The following is a 26,201-nucleotide window of genomic DNA, read 5'->3' on the forward strand; positions in this document are numbered from 1 at the left end:
CTCTAAAGATATGTAATCAATGTATGAAATTGTCTCATTTTATCCTCAATATTTTCTAAGCTGTTTTTCATAAAGAAAGGAAAATAGTTTTAACAGACCAGTGAGTAAGTTAACTGATTAAACTTACTTAAAATAAATGCCAGTCCTCTTTAAGCTAAAGTATGTCAAAAGCATATTGAGGCATAGATCTTCCAACAAATTAACAATTAAATGTCTACTACTCACACATACAGTAGTTGAAGCTGAGAAAATTACATATTTGAAGTCAATAAAACAAACACTGGTATTATAAAAATAAGCTTCAGTCTACAGAAAATAGATTCCTATTTAAAATAGTTAGCTTCCAGAATTTGAGGAAAAAATACTTAGAGGTCTTTTTGGTGATAACTGTTAGTGAGTTTGAATAAAGCACTGAAAATGCCTTGGAATTTATATTATTAATCTTGGTCTTTTCAAGAATTTATTGATGGGTTTTCTTAATATACCTATATGCTCAGTAGGTGTGAAATATGAAAAATATAATGTAAAGCAATTCAGAAAAATATTCTTGAGTTACAAGTCAGGTGTTTTAAAAATATGTGCTCTGGGGCACCTGCGTGGCTCAGTGGGTTAAAGCCTCTGCCTTTGGCTCAGTTCATGATCCTGGATTCCTGGGATCGAGCCCCAAATCGGGCTCTCTGCTGGGCAGGGAGCCTGGTTCCCTTCCTCTCTCTCTGCCTGCCTCTCTTCCTACTTTGATCTCTGTCTGTCAAATAAATAAATAAAATCTTTTTTTTAAAAAAAGGAGAAAATAAATAAAATCTTTAAAAGAAAATGTGCTCTACCTTTAAGAAGTATACATGCACTTCAAGGTAAATGAAATGCATTAAAAATGTTTCACCTAAGAAACACAAAATTTAAAAAAAACACATTTTGGTAGGGGGCAGGGGTTTGGGGAGTAGGGAAGGAAAAAATGAAACAAGGTGGGATCTGGAGGGAGACAAATCATAAGAGACTCTTAATCTCATGAACCAAACGGAGGGTTGCTGGGGGGCGGAGGTTGGGTACGGATAGGGTGGCTGGATTATGGACATTGGGGAGGGAATGTGCTATGGTGAGTGCTGTGAAGTGTGTAAGCCTGACGATACACATTTTATTATATGTTAATAAAAATAATTAAGAAAAAAAACACATTTTGATCTTATGGAACAGATGATATTAACTTCTTAGTAAGCCAGAATCTTACAGGAATTAAACTACACTTAATAACAGAAAAGATCCATTAATTATCAGATACGTTACTGTAGCACTGTGGTAAGAAACATCATCCCCATTTTACAGAGATAATCAGTATTAAATAATTTTCCCAGTGACTGATGCAACCAAGACAAGCATTCACAGTCTCCTTGCTTACAGTCTGTCTCTTAATCTTGTTAGGTCACATCATCTCTCAGCATTTTTAGAAAATGCCCTTTTTTTTTATTATGTTTTCAGCAGACTGTGAATCTAACATACCAGCTTTACTCTTTTCTGTGCTTTCTTTCCTTGAGTATATTTTCAGGAGAGAAATCTGTTCTAGTTTTCTGTCTCTTCCAAATAGTTAAAAACATAAAAGATCAGAGATGTAGTAAATTAGTTTAGAAGCTCGATGACTTGATTGGGATGTTCAATTTTACTATAATAGCCTAATCTGAAATGTTATCTGAAATGCTTACTCCTTCACAATTTTTTTTTCTATGCTACAAAAATTGTTCATAACAAGAACAATCTTGGGGAAAAAACAAGATGAGATGTTTCAGACAGCTTAATGGGGCTGCCACTGTACTAGATAACCATTGTTTAGAGGAGTCTTGGATTAGCTGAAGGCTAGTATAGACTGAACATATTGAACAATGTCTTAAGTTGCACTTTAAAAGTCAGGATAGACAGTTCTCATAAGAAATGAAAGCTCCTTTGACCATTATAGGTGTTCTGTAGCTAAAGATGAAGTGCCACACTAACAGAACAGAGCTTGCAATTTGTGGAATTGGATTCCAAGGTGAAAGAGAAGGTTAACAGTTTTTTGTAAAATTTTTCTTTCCCGAGAATAGAAATTCCAAGATTATAAAATGCAATATTCACAAAACCATTTTATACTGTGCTTATAAGTAGGAGTTAGAGAAAATATCATCTTGCTCAATATTTTGGCAACTGATTTTAAAAGCCTTCCTAACCAAGTCCAACTGAATTGCTCCCTTAAAAAATTTGAACCTTATTAAGTATCTAACTCATTGATACGGTCCATTTGAAGAAGCAATTTATTAGTCTAATGGTTAACACCTGTTAGTTGAAGCTGAAAAATGAAAAGATTTTAATTGAAAGAAAATGCAGTAAATTCTGCTTTTTTTTTTCTGGTTTTATAAAAAATTCACACACACACACACACACACACACACACACTCACACACATATACACACAGTCACTAACACAATCTCCTTTCCCTTAGATGATTTTAGTACATTTTCCCTGTGAGTTAAAAGCCATAAGTATCCCCACAGATATTTTTTTGCAAGTGAAATTGCTTTTCATTTGGCAAAAACTAAACCTATGATTCATCCAGCTTAGAGAGCTCAAGGCCAAAGAGTACGTCTTGCTTGCTTTGACTGACATTTTTGCAGGATAAATCAGACCTGCATGATTCAGCTGCATTGAGATTCATTATGCTGTGAGAGGGGAGGTTTGGGGGTGGCATAAAAGAGCATGAAGGGAAATCATCTTGGAAATCGTGGCTAGTGGCTGAGGTAAAAATCACCCACTACCAATAGGCAGTTTCAATTGGTATTTGATTGGGACGGCAATATTTTCCTGCCACACCCTTTATACAAAGAACTAGCAAAGAACATTGAGGAAGAGTTAGTAAAGGAAATTTTTGAGGGGTGCCTTGGTGGTTCAGTTGGTTAAGCGTCTGCCTTCAGCTCTAGTCATGATCCTGGGGTCCTGGGATCAAGTCCCTCATTGGGCTCTCTGCTCAGTGGGGTGTCTGCTTCTCCCTCGCCCTCTCCTTCTGCCCCTGCTCTGTGCTTGCTCTCTCACTCACTCTGTCTCTCAAATAGATCCATAAAATCTTTAAAAAAAAAAAAAGAAAGAAAGAAAGAAAGAAAGAAAGAAAGAAAGAAATTTTGAGAGAAACAGGAAAAGGGATTTTCCTTGTTAGGAGAAGTATAGTTAAGGTAGAGAGCAAGAGTGTAGAGTAAATGGCTAATGCATTAAAAGTAAATCAAATTTGTATTTTGTGTAAAAGGAAAAGTGAGGAAAAATCCGTCATCAAAAACATTTACCCTAAACATCCATCATTAGTAGTTCATTCCTTTTAGATATCTTCGTTAGGTTTGTCCATCAGTTCCTTTTAAATTTCCTATGCCCGGAAGGAGTTAAAATCTTCCTACACAAGGTACTTCCCTATCCAGCCTTAATAAAAGGAGAATGCAAGAAAATTGCTTTAGGAATTTGGGGCATCAGGAGAGAAGAGTGTTTACAAAGGATTATAGTAGCTAACACTCCATTTTTGCTTAATATTTGGTTTATTCTTTCTCAGTGTTGATATATAACACAGTCATAACAGACTTTATTCAAGACCAGATATATAATATACGGTGCAAAATGAATATACAGAGCCTTTTGTTCAACTATTTTTTAGTATCTCAAGATGGGGGCGACTGGGTGGCTCAGTCAGTTGAGCTTCTGCCTTCAGCTCAGGTCATGATTCCTGGGTCCTGTGATTGAGCCCCATGTTGGGCTCCTGCTCAGCAGGGATCCTATTCCCCCTACTTGTGCACTCTCTCTCTCTCTCTGTGTGTCAAATAAATAAATAAAATGTTTTTTAAAAATTTCAAGATGGAGAATCCCAAGAATTTCAGCAAAGTATTTAACCAAGCTTGGGACATCCCAACCATAGGACCCTGTGCAACTGCCCAGGCCACAAGCCCATGAGGTCAGTCCTCATTTTATTCATTATAGTAGAAATGGTGAACTCTAAGCTTGGTTAATAAAAAACATTTCAATAAAGATATTCAGACACTTCCACTTGTGAATCCTTAACACTAATACTAAAATATTGAAACCAAATTTTTTTTTTAAGTTAATGTGGGCCTTTAGAAATCACTGAGTTTAACTTATTAAATTCTATATGAGTGATCGATCTTACTTGCCCATCTATCTTTCCTTCTTTACCTGACCTTCTTTGGGAATGTATAGGATTCATGAGTTTCTACCTTATTATTTCAGGTTTGGACCCTATACCCTTACCCTTATGCCTGAGATTCAAAAATATAGTCTCCTTTTACCCTTCCTAACACATGAGCCATTCAAATGCATAAAGTCAAGGATTGCTCCCTAGAGTCTCCCCAAATAAGCGCTCACCTAGAACAACAAGCCATATTTCAGCCCCAGGTTTGAGGTTAGAATGTGTATAGTTGATACCTGGCTATGCCAAATCCTGAAGTAGGTCAATGAAAGCTAAGGATGGTTTAGGTAAGGTTTTCTAAAATCCCAGTTAATAGGGAAATTAGGCCTACAAGTGTCTTGGTCATGGAAGCCATAAAAGGTACCTTTAGGGGGTGCGCAGCTGGCTCAGTCAATAGAGCATGTACCTCTTGATCTCAGGATCATGATTTCAAGCTCCACTTTGGGTGTAGAGATTACTAAATAAATAAATAGATGGCACCTCTTGGTAGAATAGGTTTCACATTCCTATCAAACCTGAGCTAACTGCTATCTAAGCCAATATTGCTTTCCTTTCTAGATGTTTCCAACAGTAGAATGCCTTTTAATTCTTCTATTAAATTGTCTCTTCATCTTTTGTTGACACATCACTATAATTAATATTACATTAATCCCACCACTAACAGAATGCACCAGGATTTTTTTATTTTATTTTATTTTATTTTATTTTACTTTTCAAGATCAGGTGTTGCTGATAACTCTTCTGAGTTTTTAAACTTTTACTCAATTGTGTTTAGAGTAAATGAGGTCATTCTTTTGATGTGAGGCTTTGTTTTTTCTTCTCTCAACCCATAGGCATCAGCAAAAGTTAAATGAAATAATGGCATTTTTATGATGTTGACTAATAGTCATAAGACATTAGCTGAGAAATGAATAGCATTGAGGTTTTCAATAATCTGCTGTTAATTTTTAATGTTATAACTTAGAAAATAATTATAAATCCTGTTTTTGATCAGAGTTGACCACTAAAACTCTTTTTTAGTAATATATGTTGAGTAGGTACATTATGTCTAATGTGATTCTAAGTACATACTTCTAAAATATTTGTCTATAAATTTTCTCTTCTAAAATACACAACGATAGCTTGTCAATTTATTAGCAAGTGAATGTGAATAGTTTAGTTAAAAATGTTGAATCATCTTTGCAATACTTGACTGGGTTTTTAAAAAAAAAATAGTATGATTATTTTATCTTTTAAAAGAAAACACTTATATAAAATAGTACTTTTTTAAATTCTATGTATTGTATGCAAAGTGTTCCACTATCAATAGATAACTTTGACTTTAGGAAACAGAGTTGACAGTATTTTCTCTTCAATCAGAGAATGTTTACCACTAAGTATCATTTTATAGCATTGGATTATTCTTCTGAAAGGAAACTTTTGAAGATTTTATGGGCTTCCAGTTATAATCCAATATAACAGAATAAACATGAAGCCAAGGCTCTGTAACAAAATATGAAAAGTTATGATGTTTGAACTAAAAAAGACAAATGTAGTATGTAGACTTCAAAATATATAAGAAATCTAGAAGAATCAGTACAACAATTTGTTTGAGGTGCAGCGTTTAGAAGAGAGGAGAAAGTGAATCTACAGAAAAGTCAAATACTGTTTTATTGAAGGAACTTTAGTATGCTAGAGGTAATATTTAGACAATGTTAATAGGCTTTATGCTTTCTTGATGGCATAGCCAATTAGTCTGTAATCTAGTCAGTTACCAAGCTTAATCATGAATGCAAGATAACACATCTTTAAAATAAATGTGATAGTTTAAGTGTAAATAGTATGTTATCTAGAAAGTAAGTTCAGTACCGAAATCACATATAAAGACCTTGCTTCAACGTAGATCTTTGCTTCCAATTATATAAAGCACATGTTAACCCTGACATGGTGTGTCTATAGCTAGATGTTATATATTACTACACAAAAACCATTTGTCCTCTCTGAAAGAATATGAACTGGTAAAGGGTAAGGAAGCTTTCAAAATAATATACAGTTGCTAAGTAATCCTACCTTTTTGATAAATTAAAAATGTCCTTGAATTTTTTGAAATTCCTTTTGTCAAGAGGTAAGGTCTAGGTTTCCTCTTCTTGAATCTGAATAGGTTCTGTGACTGTTAGACCAACAGAATATAGGGGAAGTGAAGCTTCCTAGTTTTAGTGTTTATGCTCTCAGAGTCTGGAAGCTTCCATATTCAGTGTCTTGGAATATTCACTTTTGGAAACTAAGCTGCCATACTATAAGGTAGCTTCTACATCCCAGTGTATGGAAAGGGCTGTGTAGAAAGGAACTAAAGCCTCTGCTGACAGCCCATGCTGAGCTGACCGCTAAATGCCAGCACTACTGTTCTAGGCATATGAGTGAGTCAATTTGGAAGAGAGCCTCAGAGATAAGCTAACCCCTCCAATCCCTGACCAAATTACAGATTTGATTGCACCAGGGAATTCTGGGATTGGCTCCTTCATTTGCAGCAGTTAGGATCATAAGAATGCATGAGAAGTAAAGAGCCAAGGTATGAAAGAATAAAGGGTTGGAGGAGACCGAGTATGTCCGTTTGCTTTCTCTCATTTTTTACTTAGACATTTCCCCCAATATCTCTTTAGGTTGGGATAATATCCCTTTTCACAAAGACAAGAAAAATGTGTTATCCTTAGCCCTTAGAATGTTTGGTAACATAAGCTAGTGCACATGCATGTACACTAAATATTCCAAACAGGTCTTGCCCGCATCAAGAAAAATGCTAAATTCATAATTATCAGAGTGAGCCAACAGATAGTTAGGATAATTAGGGTACTGTTGTGTTTTTTTAATTAGAACAGCTTCTCTACATAGAGTTTTTTTTCCCTTCAGTTACATTTTCCTAAAGATATGAAACCATTTGTCATGCCATTCAATTATTATCCTTTTTTTTCCCTAAGAAGATATAGTCAATGAATACATTAACCTATAATGTTAGTTCATTTGCAACCCAGTTCTTTGAGGAATTGAAAAGAGCTTTCATTTTCATTTTTTTTAAAGTTTTTATGAATTCCAGATAGTTAACATACAGTATAATAATATTAATCTCAGGTGTACAATATAGTGATTCAACACTTCCACACATCACTGGTGCTCATCACAAGTGTCCTCCTTAATCCCCATCAGCTCATTAAACCACTCCGCCACTCACATTCAATCATGATCTTAATCCAGACCTCCCAGAGGGCTCATCAGAATCTCCTAGTAAAATTCAAACTCCTTAGTCTGGCATTGCTTCTGAAATCAAGTACCATTTATACTTTTCAACCTTGTTGTTGTTGTTCAACCTTGTCTCAACCTCTGAGACAGATCAAACCTCTATTCTTAACCATATTTAAGTTGGATATGCCTCTCAGCCTTGACATCTTATTCTCCTGAAAGTCTGACTTACCTCTAAAGGCCAACTTCAAACTTTTGTGAAAACGTTCTTAATCATAGCAGCTGATATTCCTTTCCCCATCTCCCATACTTCTATGTGGCCCTGATGGAACATATAGACTTCTTTGTTTCATATTTCTTTCTATCCACGTCACACCTCTCTCAAAAGTCTATGATATTCTGAAAGGCTGTTAACAAGTCTTATATTTCTGTGCAGTTCTCCATGGAGCCTAGCAATACATTGAGCAATGTAGTTGAATTTGTCCATTGATTAAATATTCAGTCTTAATGAAGGTACCAGACTAGATGCTCTTTACATTACAGATAAGAAATGATTACATTACTATACTTTCTTTTACCATCAAGTAGAAATAACTGTATGATTCTAGTTCTTTTTATATCATGATCTCATGATCACTTTTGCCAGAAACTTGTCAGGTACCTACCAGCAAAATCAAAACAAAACAAAACAAAAAACCCATTATAAAGATTTTTTAAAAATTTTTATTTATTTGACAGAGATCACAAGTAGGCAGAGAGGCAGGCAGAGAGAGAGGGGGAAGCAGACTAAGCAAGGAGCCTGTTGCGGGGCTTGATCCCAGGACCCTGGGGCCATGACCCGAGCCCAAGGCAGAGGTCCAACCTACTGAGCCACCCAGGTGCCCCCCAAGAACCCATTATAACAATGCAACAAATACAACTCTCTAGAAATGTTATAAAAATTAAGTAGGTTTGAAAAATGTGGTATGTTTATCTTATTGAGATCAGAGTGCTTGTAGATATGGAGAGAAGATTTACTCCATAGCGTTAAGGTCACATTTTGCAAAGTGGAAGTTTTATTAAGAACTAAATATTTCCAAATATTGGAATCTAAGTATTTCCAAATAGCTTAGTTATCCCCTGGACTTTGTTCAAATAAGGTTTGAAATGAAAGTCATTCAGTTGTCTGTATTTTTATTACATTATTTATTATAACTGGGGGTTACCTGTGAGATTTTTCTCTAGGAGAAGCCTGTTCTAATCAGTGGTTCTCAAATTACAGTTTTTCACATTTACAAGGGAAATACTTGTTAAAAGGAAGATTCTCGGGCCCAGTCCCCTCTGATACTTTGAATTAGCTAATCTCAGTAAGCCCCTGAATTCTTCAGTTTAATAAGCACTCCTCTCAAGTCTCTTAAGTCTCTAATCACTGAGAACTAATGCTCCAAGTGACGCTTTTTTGTTTTCTGTAACTCATGCTGAAATGGCAAGAGTATAAGAGAAAGATTGTGAATGGTGAATGAATAAGACTCAGAATGTTCTAATCTGAGCTACTCAGTCAATATTGGTGGGAGTGTCTTCGGGGATCCATCTTATAAAAAAAAGTAACTAAGGTTTTGCCCACTATAACCTTAAGTGAGCATAGCAAATGGGAAGATGTCTTATCCCAGCAACCATTAGTGTTAGTGCAGAAACCCTGAGACAGGTCACTTACCTAGGAATCCTGATGAATAATACCAACAACAGCATTTTAGAAAAGTACCAACCTCTCACAGCTACTTCCACAATTATCTTCACAATTTGATAGAGACTACCAAAAAACCCAGACCCTTGCAGGAATCGGCACTGTGAAAGAGCTTTAAGAATATGTGGATTACTTTTGTGTATCTCAATACCCCCATAAAACTCCAAGATCACTCTCAGGAGATCTTAAGAGGCTAAAAACTTAAATATAGCTTCATTGGCAAATATCATTAAGCAAATAAGTTATCACAGCCATTTGGAGTGGTCTTGTGCATATGTCATAATTGTTAGAGACTTAGGAAAACTTTGGAACACATGAATTGTTTTGTTATTTAGGATATTGAATTATAACTGCCACAGGAAGCATCATAGACATCACTGACATTTTTTTTCATGTATATGTATATCAAAATATAAAGGAGCTATCATTTTCAGACTTGACCTACTAGCTTAAAATTGACATAGGTAGTGGAATGCTTGCCTCATTTAAAGAAATATGAGAACCGGCACTTTTGCATCACATTCCCTATGACACAAATACAGATTTTTGAAAGATATGTTGAATTGCCACATGAAGAAAAACGTTTCTAAGAAATTTTTGCAAGTCTATGCAATTGAGAAAAATTCCATTTGATTGAATTAAAACTCTACTCAGAATAAGCATGAATATTGATAAATAATACATATGAAAGTTTTGACAATGAAATCTATTGATGTCCGCAACTTATTTTGACATGTTTCAAAAGAAATGGATTGATAAATGGACAAATGGATAGATCCATTTGATAAAGCTGTGATAAAGCAAAAAATCAAAATGTTAAGATTTGTAGAATTGGAGTGCAAGTATATGGTAGCTACTACACAATTCCTCCAACTTTTCTGCATGCTTGAATATTTTCATAATGAATTGTAGTTGGGAAAAGCATTCATCAGTAGAAAAGGGGAACAATCCTTTTTCTTGTTGGAAAGGCAGTCAACCTACGTTTTTGAACACAAGATTTATAGTCAGACAGACCAAGAGTAGAATCCCTATTTTTACACAGTGTCTGTTTGACCCTGGCGATGTTAAATTAATCACTAAGCTCTCATTTTATCATCCATAACAGGAGTGTAATAATACCTACCATCTACTGAATGTGTAAGAATTAAATATATGCCAAGTGTCTGAAAACCAGCAAACATTTAAAGAGAAGTTATTGTTTTTTTAAATTGTTACTGGTTTTGATATCTGCTATTAAACGAATAATAAAATAATTTATACATATTAATTTCCTTTTAAAAACTTTCTAAATTCAAAAATGGGAATTGTGACTGTAATGTTATGTAAAGACATGTAAAGTTCTTGCTAAGTAAGTAATATATTTTCTATAATTCCAAATTCAACAATAATCCTATAAGATTTAGGAAAATTAATTAACATAAATTCCATGGCATTTGATGTATTTCAACATTAATTTTACCAAATTTAAATTTAACTCTCCTAACAAGAGAAGGAGATATCTAGTCTATATTTCTAACCAATATATTTTCAACAAAACATTTCATTCAAAAAAAAAAAAATAGCCCTGTGTTAGATGTTGGGAAGGAAAATGGAGCTTAATACAAGGCCCTCATCCACAAAAGAATTTCACTGTGGCTAGGAAAAAATATCCAGCCCTTGGGAAAAAAAGAACAATGCATGAGTTAAAAATATAAAACATGTAACAAAGAAATATATGATTAAGAACCAAATGAGTGATATAAATAATATGTGCTGAGAGTTCAAAAAAGGGAAAAATTCATAATGGCCTTGAAGTAAAAGTTCTGGGGATTCTGTGCCTATTTAAACCCTTTGGAACATGAAAGAAACTATTGAGAACATGTGGTTTTGATGGGAGGCAAAATGCAATTGAATAGATAGTATTGTTCAGGGCAGGCCTTTCCTTGGGAATTATGAACAGGAGGGAAGAACAAGAACAGAATATTTAACAACAATCACATGATTAGTAACTGAATGTTATATACTTCCTTCATTTCAAGAAGTGTTTATTTAGAGTCTGGTTCATATAAAGAATTGGGATGGCTGCTGGGGGCTCATATGAGTGAGATTTGGCTCTAACTCCAAGGAGTTTATGAGCGACAGTAAGTAGAAGTATTATTAAATGCTCAGTGTATGCCAGGCTAGTTGAAGCTTATAGTCTTTGAGAATTAAGACAAAAATCTGTGATACATGAAGTATAAAAAAGCAACACCATAAAGGAGAACAGATGAAATACTAAGCAAACACAGAGAAGAATTTTCTTGAAGTTGACATAAGGAAGATATTCATGTAAGAAGTTAACAGTGAGTTGGTCATTGAAGAAGAATGAGTAGAATGTAGACAGAGATGCCGTGAAGAAGTAAGGTAAAGAACAGGAGTGAACCAAGTTCCAGAGGTAAAGCATATACATGAAATAGAGTACATGGTTCTTCTGGAAGAAAGTATGGAGAGAGGGAGGGGGAAAAGGATGGAGATCACCAAGGCCTTGAGTACCAAGCTAAGTTTTGAACTTTATTCTGTTGGCAATAGGGAGCTATTATGTGCTAAAGAGATTATGTGCTAAAGAATGAAATGTTCAGAAATTGTTATTTGTTTTTACTCTGGTAGCCTGTGTAAGATGAACTGGAAGAAGAAAAGACTAAGTGCAAAATGACTATAAGGCAAGGAGAGCCTGAGTCTAGGGACATAGAAAGAGCTATCTCAGAGGATAAAAGGATATAACTTTAGAACTTATTCAACTTCAAGAGCATAGGGACAGCAGAGTGTACTAAAGTGGAATGTGGTAGGAGGCTGACATGGTTAAAATTTCCAATAATTGGTAATAATAAAAACCCTACCCATTTCTAGTCAGCTTTATTGTTGTTTTCAATTCTCTACAGACAATGCCCTCTTTATTGCTTGCACCCAGAGAAGATTGCTCCCACTGCCTCCAATCTTTGTATATCACTGCATGGGATGGAAGCAATTCGAGAAGTTTCTCAGATCTAAGCTTAGCACCTGAGGTTTTGAGCTTTCTTTTAATAGACATAGAACTCAGAGAGATAAAAGAGCAGATTTGAGAATGAGTTTAATTTTATACATGTTAAATATGAGTTACTGGTAGAACAGCTAAATAGTAATATCAACATTGAAAGTGTAAGCATGGATGTAACCCAGCCGAGAAGTTAGGATAAAGATCTAGGCTTGGGAGTCATCTACAGAGAAGTGGCAACAAAGACTAGTAGAATGCCTAAGCTTTGAGGGCTACAGTATTTATAACTGAGTATCTACAGTATGAGCCACATATTTGGTCTCTAAGTCATATGGATTTTAAGCCAAATAATACTCAGAATATGTGCAATCATGTGTGTCTGTTAGAAATCTCCATTTTGATTCATCTTTCCTTAAGCTTCTGCCGATATTACAGTTGAGATTATTGATACTTGAAAGCAAAGTATAAGAAGAATTTTGAGCATATTCCTTTTATCTTTAAATATAATATCACTGCAAGTGATACTATATTTATATAACATGTATAACTGATAAAATAGTTTATACTAAAGAAATTCAAATATCAAAATATAGTTTAAATTGAGTACATTAGAATGTAATTTCCCAAAGAAATATTCTTCTGATTTACAGGGTAATGTTCTGCTTTGGCATTCCTTTAGAATTGGTACAATACAGGAAGAAAATGTCAAAGTAGTCGTAAAACTAGCAAATACATTGTTTTTTATACACACATGATATGTCTTTTTTGTAAATGTGTTCCTAGAAAAGGGTTATCTTTTTCCCAAGAATTTTTATGCTTCCTGTGTCTGTCAGTGAAGATCCCTTCTGATCTTGACTACTAGGAATTTCAGAACTATATTTAATGATCAAGGACATTAACCATCTTACCATAAAATCTTAGGAGAATGATAGCCCTACTTGACCTATTTAGGCTTTATTCTTAAATGGTATACATGTGAGTTTTATTGTTAGTTATTTCAATATATTAAGGAATAAGTCAGGCTATAAATAACAGAAGTAATAAGTAGTTGAAAGTGTGATGCTAGATGATATTTTTAAAATTTTTTCGTTAAGGAGGTACTGAAAAAAGAAGAGCCAGAAGAAGTAGCACAATATATTGAAAAGGAAAAAAAATAGCACCATCCCTATGATCTGAATAACAATTGCTATTTGTTACATATACAGAGTTCTAGGTACTTTGCATAATTATATTTAGTAACCATGATAACACCATATTATAAAGAAGAAAATTAAGAATCAGAGAGCCACTGGTTTTCTCTAGTAATGAAGGCGGAAATTGAGCAAAGATACCAATAACTTCTGGAGGATATATTTTGTCCACTCATCAAGGCTCTATCCTTAGAACATATGCTCAAAATATGTCACTTACTAGCTATTTTCTTTTGGCCTCTAAGGGATATTTCAAGCCTGATACTCTATGATTTTAGAATGAAATTGAAATAGCAATCAATACAATATGAAGTATAAAAATTTTACCATTTACAATAACATCAAAACTATTAAATACCTAATAATAAGTGTAACACAAGCAGTGTGTAAGGCCTCTACAGTGAAAACTAAACATTATTGAGAGATCTGAAGATGTCATAGTAAACGGAATGATAGACCATATTTGAGAATCAGAAACGTAGTATTACAGTGATGTAGTTTCTCCCTAGATTGAAAATAGAGTCAGTGTATTTCCAATAAAAATCCTAGAGACATTTTTTTGTAGAAATGGACAAACTGATTCTAAAATATTTATGGAAATCAAAAGGCAAGGAATATCCAAAGAAGAAAACTGTATGCTACCAGATATCGAGACCTATTATAAAGCTGTAATAACTAAGCCAATTGGAATTGGTGCCAGGATAGAAAAATAGATCAGATAGTGGAAAGTGTGGTGTGATACATGACAAAGGTGGCATTGCATTTCAGTGAAAAAAGAATGGTCTTTTCAATAAACCATGCTAGATCAATTGGATATCCATATAAGAAAAAAATTATTAGGATTCCCATCTCACAGAAGTCAAAATCAGATGGACTACAGATCTATAATGCAAAAATAAAATGAAGTTTTTAAAGGAAAGCAAAATAGGTTCATGACTTGGAGATATTTCATGATTCCTTAAACATGCTATAAAAAGTAGTAGCCATAATAGAAAATTTGGTATATTAATATCAAGAACTTCTTTCATCCAACGGTACTGTTAAGAGAGTGAAAATATAACCTATGTAATGGGACAAGGTATTACCTACAAAAATATCTTTAGAAAGGACTCATTCTTCATTGTATATAAAGAATTCCTCCAAATTAATAAGAAGAGATGCGATCAGCTCAGTAGAAAAAAGAGCAAAACATTTGAGCAGTGACTTCATAAATGGATATCCAAATGACTAATAAACTTATGTAAAGGTGCTCAACTTCATTAGTCACTGGGAAAATGCAAATTAAAACTACAGTGCAACACCATTACCTATCCATACAAATGGCTAGAATTAAACAAAGACATCACTAAATTTTGGCTTGGATTATGAAAACAACCTTAACACTCATACATTGCTTTGGGGAGTATAAATTGATACAACTATTTGGAAAAATAGGTCAAACACTTTAAAGATAAACATATACATACCCATGACCAAGTAATTCTCCTCTCAGATACAAGCCCAACAGAAACAAATATAGGTGTTCATCAAAGACATATGTAAAAAAATTGTTCATAGCAGTACCATCTGTAGATTACTTTGGGTAGTATGGATATTTTAATAATATTAATTCTTCTAATGTATGACCATGGAATATCTTTCCATTTATTTGTGTCATCTTCAGTATCCATACCTTACTTTGGTCAGTGTGCAGATCATTCACCTCCTTGGTTAAATTTATTCCTAAGTATTTTATTCTTTTGAGTGTAATTATAAATGGATTTTTTTGGTGTCATTTCTTTTGATGTAATTATAAATGGTAAAGAATAGTCTTTTCCACAAATGATATTGGTAAAACTGGACAGCCACATGTAAAAGAATGGAACTGTATGCCTTACACCTTATATAAAATCAATTCAAAGTAAACAGAAAACTTGAATGTAAGACCTGAAGCCATAAAACTCCTAGAAGAAAACATAGGGGGGTAAGCTCCTTAGCATTAATTAGTCTTGACAATGATTTTTTTTTGTAATTAGACACCAACGCAAAGGCAAAAACGCAAAAATAAATGAAGTGGGACTACCTCAAACTAAAAAGCTACTGCACAGTGAAGGAAACAATCAACAAAATGAAAAGGCAGCCTATGGAATTGGAGAAAATATTTGCAAATTGTATATCTGATAAGTAAGGTTTTACATATAGCTTTATGTAAATTTATATATAAATATAATACTCATATTATATTAAATATAATAAGGAACTCATATAACTCAACATCAAAATAACCTCCCCCTCCCCAAAAACCCTATCTGATTAAAAATTGGAAAGAGGAACTGAAAAAACATCTTTCCAGAGAAGACATATAAATGCCCAACAGGTACATGAAGGGGTGCTCAGCATCACTAATCCTCAGGGAAATGCAAATCAAAACCGTAATGAGATATCACCTCATTCCTGTTAGCATGGCTGTCGTCAAAAAGACCAGAGCTAGGTCTTGGCAAGGAGGTGGGCAAAAGGGAATCCTTGTGTATTGGTGGTAGAAATGTAAACTGCTGCAGCCACTTTGGAAAACAGTATGGAGGTTTCTCAAAAAATTAAAAATAGAGCTACTCTATGATCCAGTAATCCCAATTCTGAACCCAAAGGAAAAGAAAACATTAACTTGAAAAGACAGATGCACCCCTACCACCATCGTCTCTGCTCCCTGCTCAATGCGGCTTTACTCGCCATAGCCAAGATAGGAAATAACTATGTGTCCTTCAATGAGTAAATGTATAAAGAAGATGTGAGGGTGCCTAGGTGGCTCAGTTGGTTAAGCAACTGCCTTCAGCTCAGGTCATGATCCCGGAGTCCCAGCATCAAGTCCTGCATTGGGCTGCAAGCTCCATGGAGAGTCTGCTTCTCCCTCTGACTTTCTCCCCTCTCATGCTCTCTCTTGCTCTCTCTCTCTCAAATAAATAAATAAAATCCTTAAATCTGTGCTTTCTTAAAAAAAAAAAAAAGAAGATGTGAAATACATATATCGTATCATATCATATTCTATGTAGAGAATATATACCTACAGATGAAAGATATTAAGACAACCTACGGGTCATCTTTGGACTTTAACATTCAAACAATTTTATTTCAGTTCATAGAGCAGTTACTCTTCCTCTAGTTTTTGTAAATGAATTACTTACAGGTGGTAAGCAGGAATTCCTTATGTCAGATAGTATCAAGAGAGAAGTACGAAATAATTTAGAGTCAGAACTGTGTTGAAGACTTAGCTTTGCCATTTATTTGCTTTGTGAGCTAAAGCAAGAAATTAACTTCCCTGAACCTCCGTTTCCTTTTCTATAAAATCGGAAAAGTACACTTTATGCAGTTGTGTGGAACTTATAGGAGACTATATAATCACACACCACCTATTAACTATTAGGATTGTTAAGATTTTTTTATTTGTGCCAGGTATAGTCCTAGATGTTGGGGATACAAATAGGGAAAGACCTGAGCCCTGCCTTCAAATCCATAGACCACTGTGGAGGAAATATCCTATGAAGAGATAATGTCAGCACAGCAAGACAAGTCCTGTGATAAAGGTATGCCCAAGGTTCATGGAGCAGTAGAATTAGACAAGACTTATTACAGGAGATGGTTCGAAACTCAGGACTGACAAATGAGTAAGGTGTATGTTAATTGCAAGATTAATTCTGGATTAGTTTTTTAGGACTTCCATGACAGATTACCTCAAACTGCAGGACTTAAAACAATAGAAATGTATTATCTGCCAGCTCTGGAAGCTGGAAGAATTGGTTCCTTCTGGAGGCTCTGAAAGAGAAACAATTTTATTCCTTTTCCCTAGCTTCTGGTGGTTGCCAGGAACATTTGTGTTCCTTGAATTACAGCTGTATTATTCCGATTTCTGCCATAGTCTTCACATGGCCTTCTGACAATGATACCAGTCACTGGATCGAAGCAGGCCCACATCTTAATCCAGTTATTTCTCCTCTTAACTAATTATATCTGGTAAGACCCTTTTTCCAAGAAAGGTCACATTCTGAAGTTTGGGGAGGACATAAATTTGATGGGACACTATTCAGCCCAGTACAATTACCCTGTGGTCCCCCAAAATTCATATCATCTTATGTGAAAAATATATTCATTCCATTTCAACATCCCCAAAGTCTTAACTCATTCCAGTATTAACTTTAAATCCAAGTTCTCATCTAAATATCAACTTGGAAAGTTTCAAATCTCAGCATGTAAATCAGGTATAGGTGGGTATGATCCATCTTAGAGCAAAATTCCTTTCTATTTGTGGATTTGTGAAACTGGAAAACAAGTTATCTGATTCCAGAATAGAATGATGGGACAGGCACAAGATAGATATTCCCATTCTAAAAGGAAGAAAATGGAAGGGATAAATGGGTCATTGTTTCAAACAAATCTGAAACCCAGAAAGGCAAGTTCTATTAGATTCCAAGGCCTGAAAATAATCCTTATTGGCTCACTGCTCTATTCTTGGGACCCATCATGGCCCCTTCTGGTTTCTGCATCCGTGGGTCTAACACCAAGCATCATTCTTCATTTCCTTCCTTCTCCGTACCTTTCCATCTAAGCTGTGGCAGTGTTTCTGTTGGTATACATTTCTCAAAAATCTTGTTGGTCTCCTGTGCAATACAGGGAGTTCATCCACCCCATCACACAAGATGGTCTCCACATATCTTTCCGAGATAACCCCATCAATCCCAACTCTGCTGGCTTCTGCTGAGATTGGTTGATTGGATCCATGAGTCAGATATTTAATTTCTTCAACAAAATGTGGTCCAACTACAACATTTGTACTCTCTACACAGTTCTGGTTCCTTTTTGTTTATCCCAGTCTTTGCCCTAGTTTCTCTCTTTCTTCTCACACTTTACTATAAGCAGTATGAAGAAAACAGGCATACCTTCTACACTTTGCCTTTCCTCCCCTTTTTTATTATCTTTATTTTCATCTGAGACCTCGCCAGAAACACCTTTAGTGTTAAGATTTTTTTTTATTATGTTCAGTTAGCCAGCATATAGTACATCATTAGTTTTTGATGCTTCACTTCTATGGACCACATCTTCTTTATCCATTCATCTGTTGAAGGACATCTCAGCTCCTTCCACAGTTTGGCTGTTGTGGACATAGAGCAACATTCTGTTAATGACAATATATGTTATTCTCTAAGACAATAGAACCTTCCTCTACAGCTCCCTTCACTTTCTGAGCTCTCATGAGAATGAGAATGTATCCATAGTATCCATATTTCTACCAACAGTCTTTTCAAGAAAATGTAGTCTATCAAGTGCCTCAAAGTTCTTCTAAATTCTACCCATTACCCAGTAGCAAAATCCTTTGCAGTTTTTTTTTTTTAAGATTTATTTATTTATTTGACAGAGATCACAAGTAGGCAGAGAGGCAGGCAGAGAGAGAGAGGTAGAAGCAGGCTCCCCGATGAGCAGAGAGCCCGATGCAGGGCTCGACACCAAGACCCCGGGATCACGACCTGAGCTGAAGGCAGAGGCTTTTACCCACTGAGCCACCCAGGCGCCCCCTTTGCAGTTTTTTTTTTAAGAAAATAACTTTTTAAAAAAAGGTTTTATTTATTTATTTGACAGAGAGTGACAGCGAGAGACCAAAAGCACAAGCACGGGGAATGGTAGGCAGAGGGAGAAGGAGAAGCAGGCTTCCCACTGAGTAAGGAGCCCAATGAAGGACTCGTTCCCAGAACCCTGAAACCATGACACCAGCCAAAGGCAGACGCTTAACTGACTGAGCCACCCAGGTACCCCTCATTTGCAGATCTGTAGGTGTATATTATAGAAGCACCTCAGTTCTTGGCGCCAAAATCTGTATCAGTTTCCTAGGGCTGCCATTAACAAATTACCATAGACTGGATGGTTTAAAGCAAAAGAAATTTAATCTCTCTTTATCACAGTTCTGGAAGCCAGAAGTCCAAAATTAAGGTGCTGGCAGGACCAGGCTCACTGTCAAGGATCCAGAGAAGAATACTTCCCTGCTTCTCTCCTAGCTTCTGGTGGCCTCCAATAATCCTCACTACTTCTTGATTTGTAGCTTTATCAATCCCATCTCTGCTTTTGTGGTCACATAAATTTCTTTTTTCCCTGTGTGTCTTCATATGGCCTTTAAGGACACTGTTTGTTGGATTTAGAGTCCATCCTAATCCAATATGAACTCATTTTAACTAATTGCATCTACAAAACCCTCTTCCCAAGTAAGTTCATATTCTGAGGTTCTTGGTGGACATGAATTTTGGAAAGGCACTGTTCATCTCATTACAGGTTCTTATAGATCTCTGATTCTCCTTCAGCTCTCTGATGGTTGACTCTGCTAATATTAAGTTCCTTTGGTGACAGCTTATTCATCTGACCTACTGTCTGCATCCTAATCCTCTGTTTCTTTTCAAACTGTGTTTCTTAAATGTTAAACCTTTAAACTGACAGATGCACTGATGGCAATATCTTGAGAAATCTGAATGTTATGTTTATCTGGAGATGGGAATTTTGCCAAGGTGAGGTGAGAAACAGTGAAACATTGTTTTTAATTCGTTGGATTAATATGTCTGATACTTATTGTGGTTAAATAATAATCTTTGTTTTTGTTTGTATTTAATTACGTGTTGAAGTTGAAAATATCAAGGGTTCTTTAACTAATTCTATGAATTGATATTTAAAACATGGTCTGCCATGGTTACCCAGCCTGGGATTTGTTACTTTAACATATCAATCAATGGCAAAGTCAATGTGTAAGCCGCTAGTGATTTTGAAAGTGTCTTTGTATTCAATAGTCTTGTACCTTGTTTGTAACTGAAGGTCATTCTTTAGGAAAAGAATGATATCTAAGACTATAAATTTATTGTACTTTCTAAGCTCTTGAGATCAGAGATTTACAGCATCAATATATGTGAGCTTTACCCATTCAGGTGGCTAAGGCTGATGCTTATAGCTTTAATTATTTTCACATGATGCAGCTAATTTCAAGAATGTTATTCTTTACTTACTTGGCTTTTAGAAAATATGTCTATTTTATCATTTGAAGCCTATTTAATAATACCTCTTTTTGTTTTAGCAAAGCCCCTTCTTTCACCAAAACACTTGTTAGATTTTATTTGTCTTATCTTCATAGCAGTCCATGTCCAAGGGATATTATATTTAGAAATTATATCTCATATTAGTTATAAACTGGAACGTTGTTTCTTGAAGTTCGTGATGAACATGTGCTCCAGTCACCTGTTTCTTGGGGGTATTGTTATAGGCTAAACCCATTCCCCTACCCACCACCTCCAAATATTTGCATCCTAATCCCCAAAACCTGTGAATGTGATTTTATTTGGGAAAAGAGCCTATTCACATGTGATTAGGTTAATGATCTTGGGAGGGAGATTATCCTGGATTATCCTTGTGGACTCTGAATATGATTGCCGGTGTCTGAGTAGAAAAGAGTGGAAGAGGGAGATTTGACACCAGAAGAGGAGAAGGCAATGAGACCACAAAGGCAGTAATTGGAGAAAGGCAGACACAAACCAAGGGAGGCCAGAAGCTGAGAGAGGCAAGGAGCCTATCCTCCTATAAAGTCCCTAGCCTTGCCCGTACCTTGATTTCAGCCCAGGAAAAATGATTTTGGACTTCTGGTCTCTATAACTGTGAGAAAATAGATATCTGTTGAGTTAAGCCATCACATTTGGGTAGTTTGTTATAGTTGACGTGGGAAACAGAGGCACAAGAAAAAATTATTAAATTTTCTTACCGGCTGACAAGCCCTTGAAACAGGCAGAGTGACATTCCTCTAGGGATTCTACACCTTAAGTCTTTGCTAAGGGCAAAAGCAATCCTAGCCTGACCGACCCTTACCCCCAACCAGGATCCTGTAAGTCTACTTTAACAATTCCTTTGGAAAATTCCTTTATCTCTAAACCCTCCCAGATATTGTTGACAATCTTACCCAAGCATATGGCATGGCATATGTACATACATATATACATATATACATCTGAAGGGTCTCAAACAAAGGTTTTATTACTGGTAATGAATAACCTTTTCCTCGACAACAGCTAGCCTCTCAAGGTCCTAGAAACCTCGCTTCCAAAATTCCTTAGAGACTTATACCATCCCTGACCCCCTTCCAACTTGCAAGCATATAATGGACCACTCCTCACAGTCCCAGGGCAGCAGCACTTTCTGCCCAAGGGTCCTGTCCCCATTCTTCAATAAACCACCCTGTTGCACCAAAAATGTCTCAAGAATTCTTTCTTGGTTGTCGGCTCCAGACGTCACCCCACCAAACCTCACTAACATTCTAAAACTTCATCATAGTCACCTCAGGAAACTAATATAGACGTATAACATTTTCTCTTGGGAGATATGAGATAGACTATACCCCATCAAAAGCAGTTTTACTTACTAGATTTACTTATAGTGATTATGTTTCTTAGTGGTTCTATGGAGTAAGCTCGTCCTCTGAGTTGATACTGAATTTTGAGTAACGTATCTTTCCTTTGACTTTAGGTTTAATACCGAATCTAGCTGTCAAAATCACTCCGAACTTCCCTATAAAATTGTTTCTTAAATTGGGAGACTATTTCATTGATATCTGTTAAAAAGAGGCACATCTTTCCCTACTTGAATAGCATATTTCGAATTTCCTCCTCCTGTAAATAGTCATATTCCTTTATAAAGTCTCAAGCTCTGTTCAGTTTTCATTTCACATTAGATTACAAATTAAACCAAAGCTTCCTTTATGGGTGCAAAATTGATGGTACAACTAATTGTTCTCTCAAATGGCTAATTATATTTCTAGTTGCCTACTTGAAGGTCTAATTAGCCAATTGCATATGCTTATGTGGGGGCAAGGAGATAATTGGCATTCTCAAGCAGGTAATTAGAAAAGCAATTAGTAGTGCCCACAACTAATTACAAGAATGAAAATTGTACCCACCAAGATGGTACCAGTGTCTACTGAGCAGAAAACCCGTCTCTGGAAAGTGGTAGGAGACTTACTACATCTGGCACTATCTTAATGAGAAGCAGTAACACCAACCAGGAACTAGTAGGTCTTCCTGGATCTATAAGCTTCCTTCTCCCAGGGCTGCCAGAGTCTTTCCATCTCTGGCAAAGGGCTGCCTTTGGGGCAATTTTCCTATTGCCAATACTAATTTGTCAAAAACAACTTGCCCCTGAACTTCTAAGCACATCAGGAGCACTATGATCTTCGAAGTTATTTGATTTCTGGAGCTAATATATTGGGAAATCAATCTGTGATTGATTTTTGATGATGTGTTATCAGCATCTCCTTTTCATGTATTTGTCACGACCAGCATGACAAACTGACCAGGAAAACGTGAGGGCTAAGAGGATGGTGAAAAGAAATTAAGAGACAAAGAGATGGGGGCAGGAGGGACACCAAAGATGATGTCCAAACAGTGCCAATTTTATTCCACATCTTACAATCATTTATAACGCAGACCAGAAAAGGAGGAGCAATACATCAGTACATAGTCAGATGACCACAAGTTTCTCTAACAAGTTTACATTTACTACAAGCAAACCTCGTGATGCCAGGTAGTTTCGGCTAAAGCCATTAGCAAGACAATCACCCAGGGAGTGGGTTCTGGGAAGTACAGAACAACAAGGACTAACTAAGAACTCAGGACCCTGGCCACATTGTTCCCTACTGTAGGGAGAGCGTGTGGGAAGTCACGTAGGCGAGTGCACGACACATAGCACAGACCCTTTTCTCAGTGCACTCAACTTTCCTGTCCTTAACCTTGTCAAGGTGTCTGGACTTCGAAGGAGACACAAGTCAGGGCCTGGTTTGGTCCTCAACTCCAACCATGCCGTAGCCTCCAACACGTGTTGTAATATAAAGGGTCCTATGAGGAGCATCATCTTGGTTTTGGTTGTTTTTCCAGGGCACCTGACCAGCCTCTTGACTTAACAGAGCTCCAGTCAAGGTTTCAGCAAATTCGCTTTGAGCAGAAAGCTTCCTGTGGTTTACAGATTTTGTTGTTGAAATCCCTGCAGCTTTTATGCCCCATTAAGTTTCTGACTGTGCTCTTTGTTCTGTGTTACCCAAACGTAAACTACTGATTCCTTATTAATGAGAAGGGATAGAAATGGGGAGATGTGTTTTCTGGGACAGCTAAGTCAAAAATTTAGTTCTCAGGTAACAAGAAAATAAAAGTTGAGAGTTTGGTGCTCTGAATACCTGAAAATACTAAATCTGCTGTCAAGAAAAATGAAAAAGCCTGACTCATTCCCTCTTCTGACACGTTTCAAAATGGGTGTACCCAGCACAAATTGCGCAGTGGTGCTGGTGATCACAGGGGTCCAGAACTCCCACAGCCCCCAGTTCGGCTGCTAAGGGGACCCATTGGTGGGGTTGTGCATTGGTAGCAGCCTGTAGAGCTAAGGAAGTTAAGGTCAGGAGTTCCCAAAAATAGAACAAATATGCCCCCCAAAAATATTAATGATTTAACTAGGAAAAATGCCTTTTTCTTTTTTTCTTTTTTCCTATTTTTAAAAGTTCTTTGCCTGACCCTCTATTTTCCTATCAGTCTTCTTAGTCTGTCTCAGTGGTTTCCTTTAGTCAGGACCTCCTGCCTTGTGCACTAGGGCAAAATGTCTAGGACTGTGGAAAAAATTTACCTTGAAGTAAAAGTCCAAACAAATGCAAATCTGCTATTACGGTTGAGCAATTTAAACACTGCAGCACAATTGAGGATTAAAATCTGGAAAAGAATATCCAGAAAAAATACATAATCTGGGGGTTATTTTTTAAATTAGCTATGATTGAGGGATAATACAGAAGAGGGATTAGAGGCATTAATTACACAACAGATAGAGAATAAGCAGCCCTTGCTTAAAATGTAGTGTCGTCTTGTTAACTATCTGTTCTTAAACAGTGGCAAAACAATAGCTCAATTAAATGTATATTCAACCAGAGGTACATTATTTTTTAAAAAAATGAAATTCTGCCTCATTTAGCTGTAAAAACTTGTAACTTGACTTTTTTTTTTAACTGAGTATGTTGCTTCAGAGAGACCTAACCTGGATATGTCTTAAGGTAATATTTCATTTACTTCTCTAGCTATATTTCTTTTCTCCTGTCTTCTCCTACTTAGTTTTAAAAAGCTTAAAATGGGAAAAATTAAAAGATACCTATTTTGTTTACTCTCGTTTCTCACCTCATATATATTCATGCTTCCTGCAGAAACTTCATTAGTTTTCAACTGGACCCATTTTCTCTTACTCTGCCCATCCCCGACCGGATAGTCTCGGTGTGATTTACATGAAGCAACCCAAAGGAGTCAAAGACATCAGTGAAAGTTAAGAATCAATCTGTCAGGTGATTACTAGCTACCACGGTAATTTTAGGGAAACTATACTGTGACATGTTCGGGTCTGAGTGCCTTTTCACTTCCTGTTGTCTCTTCCTGGAAATCCTTTCCCGCCCCCAGAGACGCACACAGCACACTCCTTCACCTGCTTCAAGTTTTGCTCGATGGCCACCTTTTCAGTGAGGCCTTGCCAAGGCTGCCTACTTAAAATTGTATTTTCCCCTTCTTTAAGTCCATACACTTCTAGTCACCTCCCCTCCCTGCTTTTTCTCTGTAATACTCATCATCTTCTGTGTACTTTTTCTTATTTCATTTGGGAAAGATCATTCACATAGGACAATATATTATTCATAGATAAGTTTAGAGAAAACACCTAGATAAACAAACACTTGTGTATCTGCTACTCAGGTGAAGAAGTAAGAGGCTCCCGTGTGTTCTCCCTCTCCCGACTTTCTTGGCAATCACTACCTTTCATTTCTTGATTATACGTATGCACACAGTACTAATAATACATAATTTACTTATTAATTATAGTTAAAACAATGATACCTGGCATTCTTTGTGCAGATGAATTTTTAGACCTATTCCAGGGCACCCCCAGACCCATCCTTAGCCAATCAGCTTGCCTCTTTCTTCACCAGTTTCCTTGGCTTTACGTATTTTTACCACAACCTTCCACCCCCTCCCAGATTTAATTTCCTAGTTTAGCATTCATTTCAGCCTCTGATATATACCTTTGCTAGATTTTCACATTCTTTCCCAATTCCCTTAACAGGACAACCTTCACTTTTGACTTAAGTCAGATGGTGAAAGTAATGTAATTTTACTGAAAATAACTCACCCCTCAGATTGCCAATGCCAGATATTGGGCACATGACATGTAATTTCTTTCATTTCTTTTATGCCTGAAACAGACTTAAATGGTTACAGAGTTTCCAATATCTGTTACCCGTTCTGATAGCAGGAAAGCTCAGGCTCGTCTTGATTGCCAAACTCTCTTTGTTCTCTGGCCAAGTCCTCAGAGTGACTTTGCTCTGGTTAGGCGTATCGCATGTACGAGCCACAATTTCCATTCTGATTGATCCCAAGGATTCTAACAAACATCCTGCTTCACAGATGATCTCATTTTGTTTTGATAATGTGCCCAATCATTTCGTATACAATCAAAATGTGTAATCAGAGGTGATGCAAATGAAACTTTATCATCATTGGGACCTCTGCCTGTTTGCAAGTGTCCTTCCTCTTCATCTGGTAGAAGTTAGCCATTATTCTCTTCATAGCGTTTTCAGTTGAACAATGTCCACCTTTGTATTGTACACTATGGAGTCTAGAGAACAGTGCTCACTTTCTTTTAATGTTGTTAGAATTAGATGTACCATTCATCCATAATCTGCTTTCTACAATAGCAGCAATCACTGTGTCATTGGCCCCTAAAATGAATTCTTAGATTCTGCAATCACTGCACTATCAACATAAATCAGGTGTAGCTTCTAAATCTTCCATTGAGAATATGTTGCCATTTTACCTATCCAAAGCATGCAG

At 36.2% G+C, this 26,201-nt stretch overlaps 1 protein-coding gene across 1 annotated transcript in view; it reads left to right on the plus strand.

Moving 5' to 3' along the window:
* Nucleotides 1-26,201, plus strand: part of ATRNL1 (attractin like 1) — an 815,229-nt gene that overhangs the window by 630,372 nt on the left and 158,656 nt on the right. The window lies entirely within an intron of this gene.

This window comes from Mustela nivalis, assembly GCF_964662115.1.
Source record: "Mustela nivalis genome assembly, chromosome: 2".
NCBI classification, from domain to species: Eukaryota; Metazoa; Chordata; class Mammalia; order Carnivora; family Mustelidae; genus Mustela; species Mustela nivalis.